The sequence below is a fragment of the Bacillus rossius genome, chromosome 7 (assembly GCF_032445375.1).
Source record: "Bacillus rossius redtenbacheri isolate Brsri chromosome 7, Brsri_v3, whole genome shotgun sequence".
Lineage (NCBI taxonomy): Eukaryota > Metazoa > Arthropoda > Insecta > Phasmatodea > Bacillidae > Bacillus > Bacillus rossius.
The window spans coordinates 11510819-11523154 of NC_086335.1; positions in this window are offsets into that span (position 1 = coordinate 11510819).

The window sequence follows — 12336 nt, forward strand, 5'->3', positions numbered from 1 at the left end:
GTAGCAAATAAAAATTAGCATACATTTAATGAAGTTTATTCCCTTCACAATGATTTTCACTCCTTATGTCTTTACTGAGTCCTTACTTATGGAAAAAACTAGGGTGAACCTTGTGCCCAATGTACTCTGATTCAACAAACAAACTACTACTGCGTATCTCTTACAGTCGTACGAAACAACAAGCAACAAGCAACAAGTTAATATTCTTTCTCTCTCTCCGTTACAAGTTGAATTTCCTAGGCATGCCCTGGATCATGCAGTATAAAACAGTCGCCTCTGACAATGGGGATAGACATTTTCTCAATTTCTGTGCGAAATTATGACTCAGTTACCACACACTATAAGAGAGGAGAGAAACCAATATCAAGTATACGTGCGTACGCATTACGTTACGGCCCGGAGGCGAGCAAAGACCAAAATCATAGTGAACATTATGTCATTACACACGTGATTCACAAGACGTACGTTGCTGTTAACAACTTTAGGAACTGACTCAATATACATACAGACTATACGAGCGGTCCAAACACGTGTAGGGGCAAGGAATTATGTACTACAAAATAAACCAACACCTAATATAACGTTAATTGTGCACTCCTCGAAAGAAACATATTAAATATCTATTACTCATAGAGAGCGTAGTCCCGCGGACAGAAATGCAAGCCCAAGAGAGAAGCGAGGGATCGGTTACATGGTTTGTTACGGCTACAATTTTCAGTGGGTCTCGTCATGATGACATTCACTGCCAAGGCTAGGTAAGCGTAATACAGAGAAGTGCTCAAACAAAATATGCTAGATCACGGGGGGTATGCCTTAACCAAATGGCTCCGGTCGGGGGTACAGCTGGGAGGAAAAGAAAGAGGGCAAAATCGAGGCAAAACGATGCGTAAAATTACGTCATACGGAGCTGAAAGCTCTTATGAAAAAAAAAAAATACAAGGGCGGCATCGGGCACTTAACGTGCTTACTTCTAAACCAAAAGCAATCAAAGCGTGGTCTGGATGCCGTTGAAATAAGTTAAGAGTCCACTGCCGACAATGCAAGTCGCGCAGCAACTAAAATCAAAACCACATGCAGGAGGGAGTAAGCAAATGCTTCCAGCAGGAAGAAGAAACAAAAGAAAATATTACACAGAAAATAAATTAAGTGAAGGTCAAAGTCAAAAAGGGATGGCTACATGAAAATCAAGGCTGGCAAGCATATTTAATATTTACGTTACTCGCACGGCCATCGTGTGCACACACTAACTCCGTCTCCTGAAGAATTTTACCTAGACGAGCTGCCCCTCGACCGGGCCAGAGACGACCTGCTTCCACCAAGAGAGACCCACGAAATAGACAATTAAAAGTTATACGCGCTCATTTATACTATTCGCTAGATGGCGTTGCAGTCGCTACAATTGAGGAGAGGCTAGGGGGAAAGAAAGGGAAGGGGAAATTGGCACCTTGAGGCGGAGAGGGGTTAAGAGGGGAGAAGGAAAGGAAGGCTGCGGCACGGAGATGACGTCACAGAAGCGCGGCGGGCGCTTCAACCCCCACCCCTTACGAAGTCTTCTGCCCTGTGAGCCCGAGCTTAAAGTCGTGTTGAAGTTCAGTGTTTGTGACATGAGCCAACTTCTTGTATCTTGCGAACGCCTTGATTCAGACGATGTAGAAATGACTTGAAACTAGCCGGATCGTGCCGCTGGAGGGGGCAGCAACGTGTTCGTTTCAGCGGTGCGACGGGTGGCAGCTCCAACAGGGGACCGCGATCTCCTTGGTGCTGCACAAGTAGAATACAGGCGACTCGCGTCCGACGTGTCGCTGACAGGTCCCCCTCCATTTTTTCTGAAGTGAAAGAGAGAAACGATAAGCGCCGTATCAGGTGACCTATTCTGGCGGTACAAGGTTGCAAGGGGTTCAGGCAGCGCTCGGCGCTTTTCCTCGTCTCAGCCACTCAGCGCTAAGTGGCGGACATCGGAACTCCGCAGCATCCTTCCCGCAGACGTCTTCTGGCGGGCCGAGAATACCTCTAGAGCTGAACCGCGGCGGCGGTGGCGTCCGAACAGCGGAGAGTCTGTCACCAGATCTCCACGCCGTCCAACAGTCTCCTCACCCCGCAGCAGTCAAGGGCTGGCGGCGTAGGGGGCGGAGGGGCAGCGGCAAAGCAGAGACGTAGCAGGCTTCTCGTAGAGTTGTCCGCGCACAGCCCAAGGGAGGGGTAGAAAGGAGGCGCGCGCGCTTGAAGGAAACTGTAATCATCAACTGAACTGCGACTGAACACTGTATCCTGTTACTAACAATTCTACAATCTAATTAGAAAACATACCTAAAGTAGTAATACACACACCAAAAAAAAAAAAAAAACTTAAGTATCTTAAGGTTTCCACTAGCCGCCAAAACGTTGCATTAAATCACTGAATGAAACGCTTTAGCTGTGTTACGTGTGCCTTACGCCACTTACGTTTATTGCTCATTAGCTGTAACTGAACAGTGTTAGCTGCTAAAAACTTAGTAATCAAAAACGGCCCGTCATAGGGCGGCAAAAGTTTGACGTTTAGGCTAGCCGCTAATGAGGGCAAAACGTAAGAGCGGCAGAGCACAACGTCGCCAACAGCGAATGAATGGGCTGCCCTTTTTGCATCATAATTTCGTGCCACGTTTTCCCTAGCCTTAGCTAAATTCTTAGTAACGTCTTCCAAGACACGATCTAACTCTACACTTGACAAACTAGAGTCGACAGGTGGCAACCCCCACTGGTTGAGCAAGGGTAAGGTAAGTTCCCTCCCCAGGAAAGGCACGGAGGGGGGATGCCCTGTAGAACTGTGATGAGCTGCGTTCAAACCAATATTTACAAGTTCAAGATCGGCGTCCCAGAGAGTCTGGTCGGCGCGGTAGAACGAAGTGAAAATTCCCTTGAGAACCTTGTTGGTTCTCTCACTCATATTTCCCTGTGGAAAATACGGTGAACTGTACACCGGCTTTACAGAAAATTCAAACAAGAAATTTTTGTATAAGTTCGACTGAAAGTATTTAGCGTTGTCTGATACTACAATACACGGCGGGCCTAAGATTTTAAACACCTGTTCCTTAAGAACTTTTACTATGGACGACGCCTTCATGTTTTTAAGGGGGGTTAAAACAACAAATTTAGTAAAAATATCTAGAATTACTAATAAGCATACGTTGCCTTTTTTTGATCGCGTCAGCGGTCCGAAAATATCAATATGCAGAACCTGCCAAGGGGCGACGGGAGCGTCGGCACAGTAAAGCCCTACTTTAGCATTGTGTGGGGGCTTTGATAGCTGACAGTCAATACAGGCGCGTACAAAATCGCGCACGTCTTGACGCATTTCTGGCCAGAAAAAATGTTGGGCAATTTTACGATACGTTTTATGTGATAATCATACCCTTAAGTTTTTCAGGGACGACAACTTTCTGAGCTCGTCCTGACGGGCCAGCATACACTAACAACCCATCCTTCTCGGCAAAGGGTAAGGCCATTCCACATTGCAAATCGTTCCGGATTCGAATACATGCAGGATCATCCTGCTGGCAGGCTTTCAGGTTTATGAAGGATTCGGGGAAGATTTTGCACACCGAAATAAACTCAACCGCATCCGGGGGGGAAGGGTTATCAATTTCAAAATCATCCGGGTTGAACATTCTAGATAAACTGTCGGCCACAACGTTCTCCGCACCTCTTAGGTGATGGATTACAAATCGGAATTTTGACAACCGCAGTATCCAACGCCCAAGCTTCCCGAGCTGCGAGGGATGATTGCACAGCCAACTTAAGGCCTGGTTGTCTGTATACAGGTCGAACTCTCTACAATCCAAGTAACACTCGAATTTTTCGAGTCCGAAAAGGCACGCAAGGGCCTCCTTCTCATAGGTGCCCAAGCGGCGCTCTGACTCTGAGAGGGTTCGACTTGCGAAAGCAATTGGTCTCAATTTTCCGTTCTCCATGTGTCCGAGGACGGCTCCAAGGGCTACTGAGGAAGCATCAACCTGCAGGGCAAAACGTTTATTGAAGTCGGGGAGAATTAACACGGGGGCGGAACACAAACATTTTCTTAGAGATTGAAAGGCCGTTTCCTGTTCCTCACCCCAAACAAAAGCAGCGTTTTTCTTTCGCAACCGATTCAACGGCGCGCAAATCGTGGCAAAATCTGGGATAAAACGCGCATAATACCCCAGCATGCCGAGAAATTTTTGAATTCCCTTCAAAGTCTTTGGACGCGGAAAAGTAGCCACGGGGGCTGTGCGCGGACAACTCTACGAGAAGCCTGCTACGTCTCTGCTTTGCCGCTGCCCCTCCGCCCCCTACGCCGCCAGCCCTTGACTGCTGCGGGGTGAGGAGACTGTTGGACGGCGTGGAGATCTGGTGACAGACTCTCCGCTGTTCGGACGCCACCGCCGCCGCGGTTCAGCTCTAGAGGTATTCTCGGCCCGCCAGAAGACGTCTGCGGGAAGGATGCTGCAGAGTTCCGATGTCCGCCACTTAGCGCTGAGTGGCTGAGACGAGGAAAAGCGCCGAGCGCTGCCTGAACCCCTTGCAACCTTGTACCGCCAGAATAGGTCACCTGATACGGCGCTTATCGTTTCTCTCTTTCTCTTCAGAAAAAATGGAGGGGGACCTGTCAGCGACACGTCGGACGCGAGTCGCCTGTATTCTACTTGTGCAGCACCAAGGAGATCGCGGTCCCCTGTTGGAGCTGCCACCCGTCGCACCGCTGAAACGAACACGTTGCTGCCCCCTCCAGCGGCACGATCCGGCTAGTTTCAAGTCATTTCTACATCGTCTGAATCAAGGCGTTCGCAAGATACAAGAAGTTGGCTCATGTCACAAACACTGAACTTCAACACGACTTTAAGCTCGGGCTCACAGGGCAGAAGACTTCGTAAGGGGTGGGGGTTGAAGCGCCCGCCGCGCTTCTGTGACGTCATCTCCGTGCCGCAGCCTTCCTTTCCTTCTCCCCTCTTAACCCCTCTCCGCCTCAAGGTGCCAATTTCCCCTTTCCTTTCTTTCCCCCTAGCCTCTCCTCAATTGTAGCGACTGCAACGCCATCTAGCGAATAGTATAAATGAGCGCGTATAACCTTTAATTGTCTATTTCGTGGGTCTCTCTTGGTGGAAGCAGGTCGTCTCTGGCCCGGTCGAGGGGCAGCTCGTCTAGGTAAAATTCTTCAGGAGACGGAGTTCGTGTGTGCACACGATGGCCGTGCGAGTAACGTAAATATTAAATATGCTTGCCAGCCTTGATTTTCATGTAGCCATCCCTTTTGACTTTGACCTTCACTTAATTTATTTTCTGTGTAATATTTTCTTTTGTTTCTTCTTTCTGCTGGAAGCATTTGCTTACTCCCTCCTGCATGTGGTTTTGATTTTAGTTGCTGCGCGACTTGCATTGTCGGCAGTGGACTCTTAACTTATTTCAACGGCATCCAGACCACGCTTTGATTGCTTTTGGTTTAGAAGTAAGCACGTTAAGTGCCCGATGCCGCCTTTGTATTTTTTTTTCATAAGAGCTTTCAGCTCCGTATGACGTAATTTTACGCATCGTTTTGCCTCGATTTTGCCCTCTTTCTTTTCCTCCCAGCTGTACCCCCGACCGGAGCCATTTGGTTAAGGCATACCCCCCGTGATCTAGCATATTTTGTTTGAGCACTTCTCTGTATTACGCTTACCTGGCCTTGGCAGTGAATGTCATCATGACGAGACCCACTGAAAATTGTAGCTGTAACAAACCATGTAACCGATCCCTCGCTTCTCTCTTGGGCTTGCATTTCTGTCCGCGGGACTACGCTCTCTATGAGTAATAGATATTTAATATGTTTTTTTCGAGGAGTGCACAATTAACGTTATATTAGGTGTTGGTTTATTTTGTAGTACATAATTCCTTGCCCCTACACGTGTTTGGACCGCTCGTATAGTCTGTATGTATATTGAGTCAGTTCCTAAAGTTGTTAACAGCAACGTACGTCTTGTGAATCACGTGTGTAATGACATAATGTTCACTATGATTTTGGTCTTCGCTCGCCTCCGGGCCGTAACGTAATGCGTACGCACGTATACTTGAATATTGGTTTCTCTCCTCTCTTATAGTGTGTGGTAACTGAGTAATAATTTCGCACAGAAATTGAGAAAATGTCTATCCCCATTGTCAGAGGCGACTGTTTTATACTGCATGATCCAGGGCATGCCTAGGAAATTCAACTTGTAACGGAGAGAGAGAAAGAATATTAACTTGTTGCTTGTTGCTTGTTGTTTCGTACGATTGTAAGAGATACGCAGTAGTAGTTTGTTTGTTGAATCAGAGTACATTGGGCACAAGGTTCACCCTAGTTTTTTCGGGGACGACAACTTTCTGAGCTCGTCCTGACGGGCCAGCATACACTAACAACCCATCCTTCTCGGCAAAGGGTAAGGCCATTCCACATTGCAAATCGTTCCGGATTCGAATACATGCAGGATCATCCTGCTGGCAGGCTTTCAGGTTTATGAAGGATTCGGGGAAGATTTTGCACACCGAAATAAACTCAACCGCATCCGGGGGGGAAGGGTTATCAATTTCAAAATCATCCGGGTTGAACATTCTAGATAAACTGTCGGCCACAACGTTCTCCGCACCTCTTAGGTGATGGATTACAAATCGGAATTTTGACAACCGCAGTATCCAACGCCCAAGCTTCCCGAGCTGCGAGGGATGATTGCACAGCCAACTTAAGGCCTGGTTGTCTGTATACAGGTCGAACTCTCTGCCATGCATCCAGATATATCTGAACTGAAATTATTTGTTTTGCATATTAAATGTAATGTTCGTATCAATGGTTAACGATTATTGTGAAATTTTTAATGTTACAAAATAATTTTTTTCATAAAAAATTTATTTATATTAATATATTCCCAAAATGTTTAATATTTATAAAGTTTATAAAACATGTTATGCTATTTCTGGAAAATTTATACTATGTCTCTACTTATTTCCTTTATGATAATATATTTATACGAAAAAATAAAATGTTTTAATATCATATTTTTTATATATTTTCATTTTTTTATTATATATAGATATAAAGAAGGATAGCAAAAACGTAAGTTCGACGGAATGGTAGTTAAGAAATTATATATTTTTTCTATTAACCTTATGGTATTTATATAGTGTTATATTTTTAGCAGAGTTACGTTTATGTATAGTCTCCACATGTTCTACAATCACTCATGCAAGTTATTAAGTAGGAAGTAATTGGAAATGGCTATGGTATAAGCACTGACCACTTGCGCCAACATAATCATATGCGACAAAAGTATATAGCAATATCTGAATGATTATTTGTTTGTTGTCATAACACTGATTTTCCCAGCCCCCTCCCCAGACATGTGGGAGACTGCTGCACTCCCGTAATCGCGGGAATCCGTTCAGCGACGGGAATGGAGGCCACCCAATGACGTCATCACCCCTCCAGACCGCCCCCTGGCGTGAAGGCAGCCCGGATAATGAAGAAGTTAAACGTGCGAGCGGAAGCGCGCAGGAGGTAAGTGAGCGAGAGAACAGTTTCCCCGGCAGGGGGTAAGGGGGAGTCCCAGGTAGGGAAACTACCCTTAGCTGCAGGCATGCATAATGCAAACAGTTGAGCTTCTTTCTCGCTCTCACCTCCCCTACTACTCACTCCTGCCTCCTCCCCCCTCCTGGCACGAGGCCCATCTCGCCCACTAATGTGATCACCTGATCTTCTCCTATCCCGTGTAGAGAGCAAACTCTTAACTCAACTGCCATTATGTAAAATGGCTGGCGACACCGTGCTACCGGGCTCCGTGTATCTACATTCTGATTTCCAACTGGCTCTCTCTCCTCCCCCATCAGGTCTCTTTGCTTCTGTCTCCACCCAACACGGTTGCGAAGCCCTGAGAGAGAGCCCGCGCGCCTACAAGAGTTGTTTTCCCCGCAGGAACAAACAAATGGTACATTAAAGATTCTTTAATAAAATTTAAATTGACCTAATGTAAAGCGGTGTACTTCACTGAGCACAAGCTGACAATATTTTTTCGAGCAGATTTTGGAAGAAGTAATGTTCATTTCAGCATGTAGGCGATATTTTCTGGATGAGTTCAAATGTCATAATATCGCCGTGTCTGAGTGGTTGGATCACGCGTCTTACAACAAAGTTATTTAGATTCCATTATGAACTGTTTCCATGCCGGTTTGACCGCAAGTGAGAAACTGTTCGGAATTAGCGAGCTGGTAGGTTTTCAAGATGCTCCTTTTACCCCCACTCATTCATCCACTTATATTCAATTCTCATATCATTACTACTAATCATTTCTAATGACCTCAATGTTGGCCAGACGTAAAGACTATTCATTTCATTTAACGACGAGTATGCGGAACGTTATATGGTTGTAGAAACCATTACCAATTATTACATGTTGTACGGACACGAATATGCATTAATTTAAGTTATTAAAGTGATAAAAGCAGTAATATTCAATAAAGAGAAACACATAATGAAAGCTGGTGTGTCATATCATGTTCAAAATATTAATTTATTTAACAACAAAAAAAGGGGGATTGTCTGTAAAGTCGGTTTATGGACGATAATTTAACGTGATAACGTCATCAGAAAATATTGACGAAAAATTGCATCCTTTTTAATTTTCAAATATTATTTACAACTTTTGCAATTTTACTTTAAACAATTTGTTTAAATGTGATCAAGAACAATTAGTTAAAAAGCCCGCCTTAACCTGTTTGATATTATAGAAGATTTTCTCACCCGGTGGTTGGCCGGTTCTTGCATGCTCGGCTCAGGCGGAACGTGACAATTTTTCGTGGGTGCAGCTGGCGTTCATCGATTTGTAAGACGTTATTACGTCAAAAGACTCTTTAATGTTCAAACATTTTATGATTAAATGAATAGTGAATTTGTACCTATACCTAAGCCGAAACTAGCAAGATTTAGCAGGCAGATATTCAAAAATTGCATGTTTCAGACTTAATTTAGAAATAAAGAGATACATCGAACAAATAGACATTCTGGAACTATAACTGGGTATTATAAATGGAAGATACCCGCACATTTTAGTTGGATTTAATGGTTGAGTGATTTAGTACTGAATGTCCGCCAGTTGTGAGTAGTTTGTAGAATTTTTTATGTTAATTACATTTTACCACCCGAACTATACAATTTGGAATTGTTTCTTAATCATGTGGAGAAAGAACAAGATTCGAACATCTTAAAGTTGTAAATTATATATGATACCATAAATATAAACATGCTCGGTTAGCACGAAATAGTCTGCACTGCAAATTAAATGTTGTATTTTATAATAAATGAATGTGGCAGCAGAGTCCCTGTCGATAATTTTTTTTTACCCCTACATATGTTGGAGTGCTTTTATCTTGTACTAAGTAGTATACAATTGTAGGTCCAGGAACAGACCCCAGGCTGTGGATCTAGTTGCCGGTCCAACATCTTGTATGGCGACATCTTTGTAGCCTTCTTAGATGATCTTGAAATTTATACTTAACCTTGACCCTTGACCTTCACATTTAACCATAATATCTAACCTAAACCTATCCCTATATATTTAACCTTGACTTTTGACATTGACCTTTGAAATTAACATATTACCTGTGACATTGACCTTTGATGTAATCTCGTCCACCATCTCGAAGCTTGCATCTAAGAATCGAGCGCCCCACTCCCAAACGTTGCGCTTTTCGTTATGGTGACATGGCCAAGCTCTTCACTCTCAAACTCCAGGAACGAAACTAGCAAAATGATTAGTTTGAAAGAGCATGTGTGTTAATTATCTTAACGTATAATAGCAAGCAGCATGATATTGCCTATTCTCTTAATAAGTATGCCTATCTGAAATCCAGGTACTCAGCAGACGAGATACCGGCAAAGAAAGCAGAAGATATAAGTAAATATCTATTGTGCTTTCAAGACATCGGCTGCTGTAATTCACAGTTGTGACTATGTTAAGCAGTCTGTTAAACACAGTTTACAGAAAATCTGTCAGGAAGTGGAAGACTAAGTCACTAAAGGATCTTGCTAGTCTCTGTCTAGTATAAACCATTTGGAGCTGAGAATTAGTCATTTAACACCAATGCAGAACTAAATTTTATTAAATGGTTATCTTTCGCAAGTGTATCTGCAGTATAATAGAAATTATGTAATAGAATTATGAATGTAAAAGAACTTACAGTGTTTTATTTTTGAACATGTAAATTTTTATTTAAATTATTGACCAAGTATATGACCAAAACGATCTAATAAATTATTATATTATTGAGTAAATTTTTTTAAGAATATTTGAAATTTTTTCTAATACCTTTACCAATAAATACAAATTTACAAGATGGAGTTCATAATTGCTTACTCAAGGCTGATTTACCAGGAAACTAACCTGCTTTGAGGACTTTCCAACATATTTATTGTAATGAATTTTTAGATAAAATTAATATTTTGCATCACCCCAGGATCGAGACAAGGACGGGATTTGATCAAATCAATCGGCATATTAATTGCAGATTTGTTTTATAAATTTAGGAATTTTTCCCGAATTTCCATTTGAATAATTACACATTTCCAAGATAGCGTCTAAATTTAAAGATTGCAGGCACCTCAGCAATATAAATAAATAGATATTGCACCCTAGTGGACAAAAGTTAAATTAACATAGAGGTAGCACACTCTAGAAGACGAAAACAAAATGGCGGACATGATATCATAATAGCTGGTGATTTATATACCTTGGCATTAGTAATGGTAGGTCATTCGGTCAGTGGCTTCTGTAGAGGCAGGATATAGCTAATGTATTTTTTTATTTTTGACATAACTGGTTTATAACCAAGGACATAAATGCGTCTTTTGAATATTTTTTATTAAAATCTGATTAACTAAATTAGTTTTATGAATTATAATTTTTTGCCAAATAAAAGGCATAATAATTATGGATTTTCAAGATGCCAGTCGTTAAAAAAAACACAAATCCCCACAAACAAGGTAATGGTTGGGAAAGAGAATGGGTATCGACAACTCACCAAAAATAAGAGGGTGTCTCGCTGAGGTGCCCACGAAACATGGGGCGAAACTAGCGCGGAGGACGCGGAAGCAACCATAATTTTAAAAAATTACATAGTATGAAATTCTGTACAATAGAAGCAGTAGATATATATAGTTCATCCTGGGGCACCGGAGGACGGAGGGGGATCCGGGGATCCGATCCAGCAACCTTAAGGCTTCGCTTCATCAGCCATGTTGGATTATGTCACTTCCTTCGACCATGCACACACGAAAAAGTGTCCCGTTACGTTCATCAGCCATGTACGCACGAAAAAATGTCCCGTTACAGTAGTTGAAATGGGGGGTTCAAGGCCAGGCGCAGAATTCAGGATCCGACCTTGACCTTTGACTTTGACCTTGAACCCTGAACTTTGACCTAGACCTTGAACCGAGTCCTTGACCTTTGACCTTTACCTTGACCTTTAACTTTGACCTTGACCTTGAAATTTGACCTTGACCTTGAAATTTGACCCTGACATTGAAATTCGACCCTGACCTTTAGCCTTGCGACCCTCGATGTTGCCAACCGGATGACGTCATCTAATCCGTATGCTAATCCATATGCTAACCTAACCTAACCTAACCTAACCTAATCCATATGCTAATCTATGCTAAACTAACCTAACCTAACCTAACCTAACCTTATCCATATGCTAATCTATGCTAACCTAACCTTACCTAATCCATATGCTAATCTATGCTAAACTAACCTAACCTAACCTAACCTAATCCATATGCTAATCTATGCTAACCTAACCTAACCTAACCTTACCTAACCTAATCCATATGCTAATCTATGCTAACCTAACCTAACCTAACCTAATCCATATGCTAATCTATGCTAAACGAACCTAACTTAACCTAACCTAACCTAATCCATATGCTAATCTCTGCTAACCTAACCTAACCTAACCTAACCTAATCCATATGCTAATCTATGCTAACCTAACCTAACCTAACTTAACCTAATACATATGCTAATCTATGCTAACCTAACCTAACCTAACCTAACGTAACCTAATCCATATGCTAATCTATGCTAAACTAACCTAACCTAACCTAACCTAATCCATATGCTTATCTATGCTAACCTAACCTAACCTAACCTTACCATATCCATATGCTAATCTATGCTAACCTAACCTAACCTAACCTAATCCATATGCTAATCTATGCTAACCTAACCTAACCTAATCCATATGCTAATCTATGCTAAACTAACCTAACCTAACCTAACCTACTCCATATGCTAATCTATGCTAACCTAACCTAACCTAACCTAA